General features: G+C 48.6%; 1 long non-coding RNA gene across 1 annotated transcript; it reads right to left on the reverse strand.

Moving 5' to 3' along the window:
• Window positions 1–4,134: 4,134 nt before the first annotated feature.
• LOC112980804 (uncharacterized) lies at window positions 4,135–11,504 on the reverse strand. Its single transcript, XR_003258515.2, has 3 exons — window positions 11,344–11,504; window positions 10,499–10,572; window positions 4,135–5,230 (listed from the first exon to the last, which is right to left on the reverse strand). It is a non-coding gene; the product is annotated as an uncharacterized LOC112980804 (long non-coding RNA).
• Between the last annotated feature and the right edge of the window lie 293 nt (window positions 11,505–11,797).

The following is an 11,797-nucleotide window of genomic DNA, read 5'->3' on the forward strand; positions in this document are numbered from 1 at the left end:
TGCCGATCATCGTGAGCCTTGCGATGAAACCCCAAGCCCTGCCGACGCCGGCTCCCCAAGCGGCTGAACTCGTGGTGGACGCTGCGGTCACCCCGCACCGCCGGGCTCCGTCATGGACCCCGCAGCCGCAGGCCCGCGGGTGGGCTGGCCGACGGGCAATGGCGCGGGGCCCGCGGGAGCGCTCGGCCTGCGTTCCCGCCGAGCAAAGCTTCCTGTGTACCGACGGCTGTTGCCTCCTTCCACCACACGGCTCCCAGCAGCCATCTCCCGCCCGTTCCTCTGCTTGGCTTCAGCGCAATTAGAAGCAGATTGGACAGGCCCAAAGACACCGCGCCGAGGCCTGCTGCCGCCGTGAGGGAACGCAGCCCTGCCGCGGCTCAGCTCCGGGCTCGGGCCTGCTGCAGCTCTGCCGCGCGCTGCACGGGACCTGGTCTGCAGACCGCCCGGCCGCAGCCCCTGCGCCAGCCGAGGGAGGGGACGGATTCCTGGGGCTAAAAGAGCCGAAAGAGAAACTCGGCTCCTTCTGGGAACCCCGCAGCTCTCCGCAGTCCTGTCGTGCTGTCGCAGGTAGAGGAGGGGTTAAAACCCGCAGGAGGGGAGGTGACGGGGAAGCAGGGGCAGCTGGGCCTGGAGAGGCCTTAAAGGAGGGGGGGGGGAGGCAGCTGGCCCACCTGCCCGTCAGTCCGTCTGGTCTGTCCCTCTGTCTGTCCTCAAGGGAGTTTCTCTGTGGGATGAAGGGATCTGGGGGGGGTGTCCCCCCCCCCCAACCAGGCAGCCAGCTGCAGGCAAGCGCTGGAGCTTCCACAGGTGGGAAATACCTCTGCTCGGCTGAAGACAGTCGGCACTTGGAGAGATCTGCTCCGAGCAAGGCGGCCTGAGGTAGAGGGAACCATCGTCTAGGTGGGAAGCTGAGGAAGCCCCGCAGGTGTGTGCCCGGGGCTGAGGGGGCCTGTTGGCTCCTCTTCTGGTGCTTGCAGGCTTTGGAGCTGCTTGGACAGAGTCTCTTTCAGAGCAGCAGTGCTTCTGCTGTCAAGAGGCTGGCTTAAAAAAGGCGAAAGCCCAAGCCCACATGCTCTGCGTTACTGTTAAGATTTGTCTCTGAATGTGCATTTTGGCTTCCCCCTTCTGCCATATGGTTCCTGAGCTATAGGGGCATACGTCACATTTCCAGGGTCTTCCTCTCAAGCAGGAGTGCTGAAAAAATATGTTCTTTAATGCAAAACCTCTAAATTTTGCTAACCTTGGTTTCTTTTTCTTTTTTTTTTGTAATTGTGAGGAGAAGCCCCCCCCCCCCCAAATAAAAACCTGTGAGCCCAGTGCTAGTGGGTGTAGGGTTTGCTGTAGGGTGTGTGAGCTGTCACCTGTGCTTAAACCCACCCCAGGGCATTCCTGGGTCTCTGTCAGACACAAAGCAGAAATGTTCCTTTCACAAGGGCTGTAATGCTGCACGGGCTGTTCCTGCCTCCAGCTGGAGTCTCCTGCAACAACCTTCGTGCACGAACAGGCTCATTTGTGTCCCCTGTGTTAATCAGTTGCATCTGACATGAGGAGCTGCCGTTGTGGGCACTTTGCCCAGGGGCTTCTTGCCTCTGGCCTGGCCTGTGCACTGGTGCTGTTCGTCTGCTGCCCCCCCCTTCCCCCCCCCCCCCAAGTTAGACACCTCCAGGCAGCAGCCATCTATCCTATGGATTTGAGATGCAAATACTAAGGGGGGAAGGGGAAGGGGAATGCCAGTCCTGCTTTAGCAAACTAAATGTATAGGGAGAGTTGTTGTCTTTTATTAAATCACTCAATACAGTTGGGGGTGAGGCATCAGATGCGATCTGGGGCATGCAAGCCCTCCTTCATGGACTTTTACCAACCTGGCATATGTCACTGCTGCCTCGGTCTTCCCTTCCCGGGTAGGCAGCGTAATTGCAAGTTCATGTAGCTTTTTATGGCCTGAGCACTGGCAAGAACAAAGCTTAACTTCTACCTTTAGATCCCTGGATTACAGTGATGCTTCTTCTTCAGGACATTAGTTGATTATCAAGCAAATTTTCTTTCCCTCTCTGTATGAGCGTTATATACTGCCTGTATTACGAAAGGTTTCCTCACACAGCAATGGACACTACAGGATGGTTGTGCTGCAGTGTCAGGCTGTTGTGCTTCCCGCGGGCTGGCAGAGCCTGGCTGTCCTTATCTGGGTTGCGGCAGGGCCAGGACCTGCTCCAAGCATTGCTCTCTCGGCATATATCTTGGTGCTGCGGTCTCGCACATCTGGCTGGCTCCCAACAGCTGGTAGCGGAGGGGAGCACTGTCCTGCCCAGCAGCAAGAAGTGTTGAGACCACTGCAAAGGTGCGTGAGGTCTCCTGGGCTTCGCTGCTGGGGACAGTGTAATTCACCCTCACGCAGCGGTGGTAGCTAGTGCACAAAGTGCAGCGCACACTTCCCCAGAAGCTGGCCCTGAAGACACCAGGTTGAAACAGCAGCTTCTGGTGTTAGCAGTTTCAGGGGCAATGCAGAACAAGAGAAATGGGTGGACCACACAGAGTCACCACTGCGATCACGCGGGGTAGCAGCGTGTGGTGCAAGGCTGGTGCTGTCAGGGGAAGGAACTGAAATCGTCTCAGCTTCCCCATCCTCGCCTCACAGCAGCTCCAGACCAACAGGGAGGACTGGCTATCTCTTTTTTTGCTTTCCAAGTCCCATCCTCTTTATTTTTAACAATTAACCTAGTGTTTTATTCAAGATTTGCTGCCATTATAAGCTCCCAAATCCAAGTTCCCTCACTGACTGTATAAGACCATGATTTTTCCTACTTTTGATTCCTCCAAGCACTGATGTGCTCTGAGGAGCTCCAGGCAGCTTCTTCAGAAACGCTGAAGCTTGGGGGAAGCTGCAGATGGAAAAAGCAACAGGGCTGAGGAAGGGGTAGCAGCTGCCCCGGCTGGAGCAGACCCCGTGTGCTTCAGTTGTTGGCACTGCCTCTGGTTCAGGCAGCAAACCAGTTTTGATCATCATCAGCTGAACAGCAGAAATGCAAATAGCCCTTCTCCAGTGCTTAGGTTGTTGTTTCTCCCTGTGCAGCAAGTATGCAACTTTTTTTAATTTATATTTTTGGCATGTTTGTTAGTAAAAGCTTTTTTTGATCAGAACATTTTTCTTCTGAAAGTCACAGAGGGCTTTGCCGCGCTGTGTCTCCATCGAGCAAGAGAACTTCTCCTTTCCTCGCGCTGGTCACTCACCCACTGACGTGACTCACCCGAAGCGCCAGCTCTGCACCAGCACAGAAGGGGAAACCTCAGCTTCCGCTCTGAAACTACACCGCCTCCGGATAAACGCCGCTTTGTAGTGGCCAGTACAGTGTCATGAGACCTGCGACTCCCCTCGCTTCAAAGCAGGGTGGAATTGCAAAGTTTGTACATTTGAGGGGACGCGTTGACTTTTAAATTGTCAGGTTTCCCGGGCTTTCAGAGCCATTCTGAAACTGCTGTTCTCAGCCCGGAGAAAGGAGAGAAAGTTCCGGACAGAGAAATTTGTCACACTGTAAGTTGATGTTTGTTCTTGCAGGCAAGGATGGAATTAAATTTATTCCCCTTCCCCCCCCCCCCAACCAATCTAGAAGGAATTGGGGGCTACCTAGAGAAAAGTTGGCAAAAAAGGAGAAGGGCATACACCAGCAAAGGCAAAAACTGTGAAACTGTAACAAAACAGTGCTGAAGAGCTTAGAATGAACACTCAGCTAGCTGTGGTGCAAGAGTCTAGGTCTGCTGAAACGATGGGGACTGTGATGGCAGAAAGGGTTTGGGCTGACATAGCTGCCCGCTACATTAAGGATCCCTTGGAGACAAAATGAACCCTGAGATAACAGACTTTGTTCTCTTTTGAAGCTGACCTCAGCGATATGGATCAGGGTGATGTCTCTGAGTCATGAGTAGGTGCTGGAGAGCGACCACGGGAGTGTGAGTCATAGTGGGTAGAACCGTGTTTGTCCAGAAGTGCACAGCAAGCCCTGCTGATAGGACTTGGTCAGAAAGCAGAACACGGTTTGCTTAGGCAATGCTATATATTCACTGGTCACAGCTTTATACAAATCACAACTTCTTCAAAATATTTGGCAAGCAATAGTGGCAAGAAAAAAAACAAAAACATAGTATTAAAGTTTATCAGTAGTCTCAAATGTTGCAAAATTTGCTGGTGGTACTGCCCTGAAACAAGTATCTTGGGGTTTTCTTTTAGTTTCTGAGTTTTCAATTTTAAACATCTTTAGAGAATTCAAATTGTCAAATGAGGCTGGGCACTCACCCTATGACATCCTCCCACCCTGAGATATCTCAAGCTGCGGATATGAAATGGCACAACTCAGTCATTAAAAATGTTAACCAATCATTAGATCTTCAGCTGGGATGATTTAGAGGGAATTATTTTATTAAAAGAGCGGAAATGTAGCAAAAGCAATAGGCAACCTTGTAGCAAGTGCTGACTAGGAATAACCAGCCAAAACCAACAAGTCTTTTCCAAACACAAAGGGCTTCAAGGAGAAGTGATAGACTACATGGCTTAATTTAAAAATGGATTGAGCAAACAACTTTGCACTGGCCAATGGGATAGAGGGAAGTGAAATGGCGGCATCATTAGTTTCCACTTCAATTAGAAGAAGATTCCTATAAGTCAAATTAAAAAATTCTATGTTACAGATAATGCTGCTACTATCCATAATGCTGTGATTGTAGTAGCCATAATAGCCATAACCTTTAACTGAACAGGAGCTTAATTAACAGCCTGCTAGTTAATGTTGCGAAAGAGAACGGCACTCTTTGGCTGCAGAGAATGAGGAACCTGGGCCAAATTCTCTGCTTTCCTGTCGCAGTGGAATTGTGCCAACACTACTTTTATAGAGATTTGCCAATAAGATGAGAACCCCAATAGGCATTTCCAAAACTGGGGTGGACGGGAAACCTGACAGCGTGGGAGTCAGTCAAACATTCAGTAATGAGATGGTTCGTTCGATACCTCTTTGGGTTTTTGGCGAAGGGAAGAATACGGACGGGAAATTTCCCGCCCGAGTCAGAGGAAGGGGCTGGTCTCCTCGGTGTCGCGCTGTGTCGCTAAGCAAATGCCTCACTTGGGGTATTTGACAAACTGACACTCTGCCACACTGAGTGTCAAACTCAGCTTGTCAAATACACGCAGTGCTGCACTGCGGCTCTGAAGTGCCGTCGAACAGGTCTTTGCTGAGGTGTCATCCTGGGCAGGTGGAGAGAAAAAAGAAGGGCTGAAGCTGCTGTTAACTTTAAAGGCTTTTTTCCAATTAGCAAAAACCTTCATCATCCCCACCCCGTTTTGCACTCCAGTGCCTTCCTTCGGGTGAGACAGACCTGCACGAGCAGACACTGCCTTCTGCTGCGGAGAACAGCTGCTGTGTTAATCCAAAGGCTGAGGATCAGCGAAGCTGGAAATGATGCTGAACGCTCCAAATTAACCTTATGCCTTCGTTATACAGCTACCTTGGTAGCTTGGAATATTGACCAAATGGCCAAGCAAACACCCAGACATGCAGTTTGGGTACATCATCAGGAAGACCAACCCTTCTGTAGACACAGAAAGTCTAGACAAAGACCCGGAGAGCATAGGGCTGGGGAGCAATTTTGCACTGGATAGAGATAAGGGCATAATGATCTAATAGACTTTTCATAGCTTTTATTTTTATTCTCCTAAATTTGAACAGGTTGTTGAAGTTTCTCAATTTAATTTCTTTTATTGGGTCCTTGCGGTAATTTTGCATTCAAGTAGTCAGGCACTCCCCAGTGCCTCCGTATAGTAAGGTACTCCAGCAAAGTGCCTAGCTCCAGATATGCGAATAGTTCAGTTGTAACCAGCGTGACAGATCCCAAAGAACACGGGATGGGGCTTCCGTGTCTTAACGCAGGTTGGGGTAAAATCCTGACTCCATGAATGCCAAAGATGTAATTCCTATTGGCAGGGATAAGCTCAGCATTTTAGCTCGTACTGTACCACTGATAGCTAAAACCAACCTTTTTACCCAGATCTAAGGAACTGAAGAGGGAACCTTTCAAGCCCAGCTGAAAAAAAGGTATAAATCTGCTTCTGCATACACAGGGCGATTTGTCATTGACTCTGCTGGAAGTAAGCTCAGCTGCCAGCACTGGCTCAGAGTGCAGTGCCATGTGTGTTCACTTCTGTGAAAAAAGTAACCACAGCAGCCTCTCATCCTTGCAGCCATCAGTCCCAATCTCCATCTGCCACCAGGAAGCTGCACCGTTAGGCAGAACGGTTGCAAAGATTGTAAATGAAAACCAAACCATTGCATATGGAAACAATGAACTTCTTCAAGAATGAAGTGAAACTTCTGTTGTCAAAACTAACCCCTTCTGCTTCATTGCCAGCTCACAAAAAAAGCCTCTGCTGCAAGAAATGGAGCTTTCCACCCCCACAGGCTGACATAATCCAACCTTTAAGCACAAATGTAACCCCTCTCTCCCACTATTCCTTTGCACAAAGACCAAAAGATTCCTTTAGCAAGATTGTGCATTACATGCAGCAATGCATTAAAAAATTAAAAACAGAAATACACAGGAGAAAAGATATCGCTAAATATTACTGTGCTCTGTGTCCTTCTGGGATGCTGATAGTTCAGAATCTGAGTTTAAAAACAGATTTGAAATTCTGATACCATGCAATTCTTCTCAAAAAAATCATCATGACTCCTAAACTACACCTACTTTGTATAACACTATTTTAATGTAATGCATACTCTTTGCAGGCCAGGCCCAGGCATAGCCTAGTTTTAATGATGGCACTTTTTGCTTTCTTCCAGTTCCCCTGATTTTAATTTCACATGACCAGCAGCACCAGTTTCTAAGAAAGAAGTCAGGCTAATTTTGATACCACAATGATAAACTAAAATGGGTATGTTAATTATATGTTGGAAGGCAGACCATGAAAGGGCACAAGAGTAGGATTCAGCTAAGGTACATTAATAGTGGCCTGCAGTAGGTGATTTATTCAGTCTTTTCTGTCTCTAACTTCTAGGATTCTACTTTAGAAAGATGATCATAGGATCCCATCTAATATTACACACATAGAAATAAGCCTGGAAAGAGGAGAGGTTTTTATGTAAAAGTACAAAATAAGAAGTGGTAATGTCAAATATAGGGGTTTTATATGTGCTCCAAAAACAATAAAGAGCAAAATAAGGATTTCACAGCAAAGAACGGCTATAGCTTTGAAGATAAAATCCATTTCTAGACAGAGTTACTACACCCCCAACCCTTCACATTAGGCCTTTAGTGAGATGTAAATAGTGGATAGTTCTTTGTTCTGGCTCCTAATTCAGAACGAATTTCAACCATGGTAGATAAAAGAAGTATGTCACAATGGATAAAAGAAGTATGTGCATTTCTTGAGTACTGGAAAACTTGTATCAGTGTTAATACACTGATTTAAGACCAGTCTAGCAAAAGATATATTGATTTAAGCACAATTAAAACGGATTTCTGTTATCTCCCTCAAGGTTTCACAGCAATGTAGTGATATGGGCTGAGGTATAAAGCAGTCAGGCAGGTGACTTCTCCTGGTTACTGCAGCAGAGGGGCACCCAGCTATCTTCTAGGCCTTCCCAGCATTTTGCCGCCCTTGTGCAAATGTTTTAATGTAATCAAGGCTCTATATTAATGTTTGTTAATCTGAAATACTCTGATCTGTGGATTTTAACAACACATCAGTCATAAAGACACCTGGGTCCCTGTCTAAAGTCAGTCTTGTTATCAAATTACTGTCCTTCTATGTTGAACTCTACTGCATAACGTAGAGTAACATTTTTTAACAAGCTCTGAAGGGCTTGCGTAGGGTTACTGGTGTTAGTAAAACAGGGGTGCTCGCTCCTTACCTGGAAAAGATTTATTGGTAAGAGTTAGATACCACACACCATTGAGAGCATTCCATTTGAGAGCAATGTGGATAAAAGAAAAATGAACCTGTGGTCCCCATAAGGACTCTCAGCCACATGAAATCGTGATGCAGAGGCTGCACAAAGAAAAGACTGCATAGGCTCTTCAGCAGATACCAGTTGCCAGACTTTACTCAACTTCAGTGCTGATTTCTAACAGTGGGAGATCTGGCCTTGAGAGGAAAAAAAAAAAAGATAGCATTGCTGCTTCTATTGCACCTTAAAATAATTCCCCCATTGTGGCTTTCTGAAGGGAAAAACAGCCACTCGAAATGTTGCTGTCAGCAATAGATAAGAGAAGGGTCACACAGTGGAGATAATTCTATCAGTAGATAGGAATGGAGCTCACTACCCCACCCGGTAATGATAATATCTGTTTTGAATGGATTTGTCATTGTCGGAACTTCTGGTTTCAAGCTGAAATGGGTATTTCCAAGTAAAAGCCTAGCGTTATAAAACAGACTGAGAAATCAGCTGCTAGAGTTTTTCTTCCTGCATTCTTCAGTCAGTCCCTTATTAAAGTCACAGAAAGCTTCAGCTTTCCCCTTCCATGCCACATGTGAGCTCAGAAATTTTTACAGGGCTGTCAGACTTCTGCAGCTTGTGATGAAAATCAATGAAAAGTAAAATTATTGGATGGATTTGACTCTAAACCTAACAACAGCATGCATAAAAGTATGGCTGTGTGGGTTTTGCATGCTGAGGGACAGGGTCCTAAGATGCAGACTGCAGCCATTTCAGAACAAGCACTTGTTATGCAGGGTTTGAGCTGGGTTCCAGGCCATCACTGTTTTCTGCTTAGCAGAGAAACCCAATTCTCAGATTGATCTGGAAGCAAGACTTCCCAAAGAGCTGTGGGGAACAGAGTTTGCTGAATCCCTGACCATCAGTAACCTTGGGACATGCTTCTCCTAGAAACTGCAAGGCTTCACTATAGCAGTCAAATTCAGAAGCCTTTACTCTGTGTGAACTTCCATTGGATGCCGTTCTGATCCATTTGGGACCTTCCCGTGATCCCAGCCCTTCAGCTGATTCTGCTGGGACCTTTGCCTGACAAGCATTTGAACGTTTCGCTCAATGAATTCAATCTCATGTGTCAGGCAGGCTCCAGCAAAGCCTGGGGCTGCTGCCAAAGGGCTTGCTGCATCGCAGGCAACTGGGCTGCATAGCCAAGCGCATCTCTGCAACACATCTGCTGACTTGGATGAGACAGTTAACAATATAGAAGCGGAGCAAGAGGCCAAATGCCACAGGCTGTTAATTAAAAACTCCTGCTTCTCAGCTGACAGGTGCCAAAGCAGCTCCATGCCTGCCTGCTTGGCTGCGCCGTGCAGCTCCAGGCTAAGGAGGCTGTTGCTGCTGGTGGGGCCAGGCTCTGCCTTCCCAAAGGGCTGACACCAGCGAGCAGAGAGTCTTTTCAGCAGCATACAAGCCACTTGTTCCCCAGGAGGAGCTGTGCAATGGCAGTGCAGGGAAACAGCTTTTGTGACACCCTTGTCCCTGCCTTTGATACAGACGGGAGGTGCCAGGCAGGTGCTCCCTTCTCCCCTGGCTGTGGAGTGAGTGGGGAGACCCTTGCTTCCTCACAGGGGCTGGGAGGTATCTTGGGGCTGCAGCTTACTGGATGGTGTGCAGAGCAGCTGCCATGCCCTAAGGAGAGCTTCTGGGAACTGTAACAAGTAAAACAAGTAATTCAGCACTCTTCCCCCATGGACACATATGCCTCACTCTTAACAAGCAGCCACATGGTTTTATAGCCTGTGCGTTGATAGCTCCATCCCATTCCTTCCTGCTGTTTGCACCTCTGCTTCACCTGCAAGCTCTTTCACTGTCAATTTGTCCGTGTACAGCACCATGCTCATGGGTGATGTCATGTAAGAGGTGACAGTAACACTGCACTCCCATCATGCCAGTGCAGTGAGTGAAATACCTGGTGCAACGTTGGTGTCTTTATTTCACACGGTCTCAAGGAGTTCAGCAGGATTTAAGAGGGATGCAGCACCCTTAACATGAAGGCTCACCATCAGACCCCTAATACTGGAAAGATTTTCCTGAAGTACCCAAGAGCTGTGTTCTCTTGTTCATGATAAAAACCTCTCCCATGAGATAGCGAGGTGGATGGGCCCATTTACAGCTTTGCTAAACTAAGCATCAGGAGTAAGCATGTCCCTGATAGACACATTGCTGAAATCTGGGATATGCAAAAATCTGTATCTAAATTTCATGCCTAGGATTCACAACATTGTAAGGGACAGAAAAGCATAAAACATCCCCCTGTATTCTTGTCTGCCCCACAGTTTAGAGCACAGAGAAATTAAAAGTCACGAGAGGCGAAGAGCCTTTTCACAGCTGGTAAATACATCAGGGAGGAGGCTGTGGGTTTCAGCCACGGCTGCGGAAATGGCTTGAGAGGCTGAGAACTAGAATACTGCAACTGGTTCTTCACGATTTATGCAAAGACACCAGGGAAGGGCTTGTGAAAACCCTTGTTATCTTGAACACCACTGATCCCCACACCCCTTCTCCAGTCCCTCCTCAATACTCACCTTTGAGCTCTGGCCTCTGCCCTCAGCTCCGCTCTGCTTTTGCTGGTCTCTGCTCTGACTGCTCGCATCAGTAACTTTTAAGAAAAGGGAAAAGAAAAGTGTTTGTGTGTTGAGGGGGAATCCTTGTCTAATATTCTGAAGTCACCTAGGCAGAAGTCAAGAAAAAGAACTGAAGAGCACACTCGCGCCTGCTACTCTCCCTGGTAAAGCCCTCCTCCGTCCCGCAGCTTCCCCTGATCTTTCTTTGTTGTTGCCCTGTCTCATCTATGACTAATTTAGATCAAAATCTCCCTATGGCCGGCAACTTATCTGTAGTGTGTGTGTATATATGTGCGTGGGGGTGGGGAGCATGCGCATGCCTCTGAACCCCAGGTACGGCTACGTACACATCACTGTTACTATTAATTATAATTCATACTCATCAATGGATCATGGTTCCAGGGGCAGACCTCCTCGACTGGAATCGACAGCATTTCCATCCCCTAACCATATGCTTACAAAAATATACACTGCCCAACAGCAGAGCTTTTCCTTGGAAGGGAAACATCAGGAAACTCCTCTCATTGAAGAATATGTGCTCTTGGGCCCATGATGATGCTGAGGGGATGCAATTCAAAGGGAATCTGACTTTGGTCCCCTAGCAAGCAAACATACCATGTGGGGTAGCAGGACAACTTTCTGTGTTCCCAGGAATGTGGACATTATGGGGGTTTCAGTATCCCAGCCCCTGCGGTCCTTTGCAGGCTCCCAGGGAAGAACTGGGATAACAAGCCCTGGGGGACCGATCCTTCCCCCCACCTCAAGCCACCCGTTCTAGCCAAACAGAAAGAGGAGCTGGTACCTACCGTGCCTAACCGTCCGGGCCCTCTCCCGAGGGCGGGCGCGAGGTGCAGGCCCGGCACTCGGGGCTGCGGGGCGCCCAGGGGACCGCGAGCAGGAGCGCGGCGTGGGGGTGCAGCCCAGGCACACAGCTCGTTTTTGAAGGGGCTGCTCCTCCTTCAAGAGGAAGCTGCGAATGGGGAAGATAAGGCTGAGGTTAGATAACAGGAAATGTCTGGATGTGAGTGACAACATGTCCAAGTTGTGAAAGCAGCGCCTCTCTCCATCCTGCTGCCGGGCTGCAGAGCTCGCGGGCAGAGCTGAGGCGAGGGCACGGGGGAGGCACGCCGCATGGGCCAGCATATAACCCCGCCACTTAAGCGTGGGCCCGGAGGCCAAGGCACAGCCGGGCAGCCCTACTCCTTGCACGGATGCCAGTAGCGTAGGGAAGGCCATACCTTGGGGTTTAGGCTACAGTCC

The sequence above is a fragment of the Dromaius novaehollandiae genome, chromosome 11 (assembly GCF_036370855.1).
Source record: "Dromaius novaehollandiae isolate bDroNov1 chromosome 11, bDroNov1.hap1, whole genome shotgun sequence".
NCBI lineage: Eukaryota > Metazoa > Chordata > Aves > Casuariiformes > Dromaiidae > Dromaius > Dromaius novaehollandiae.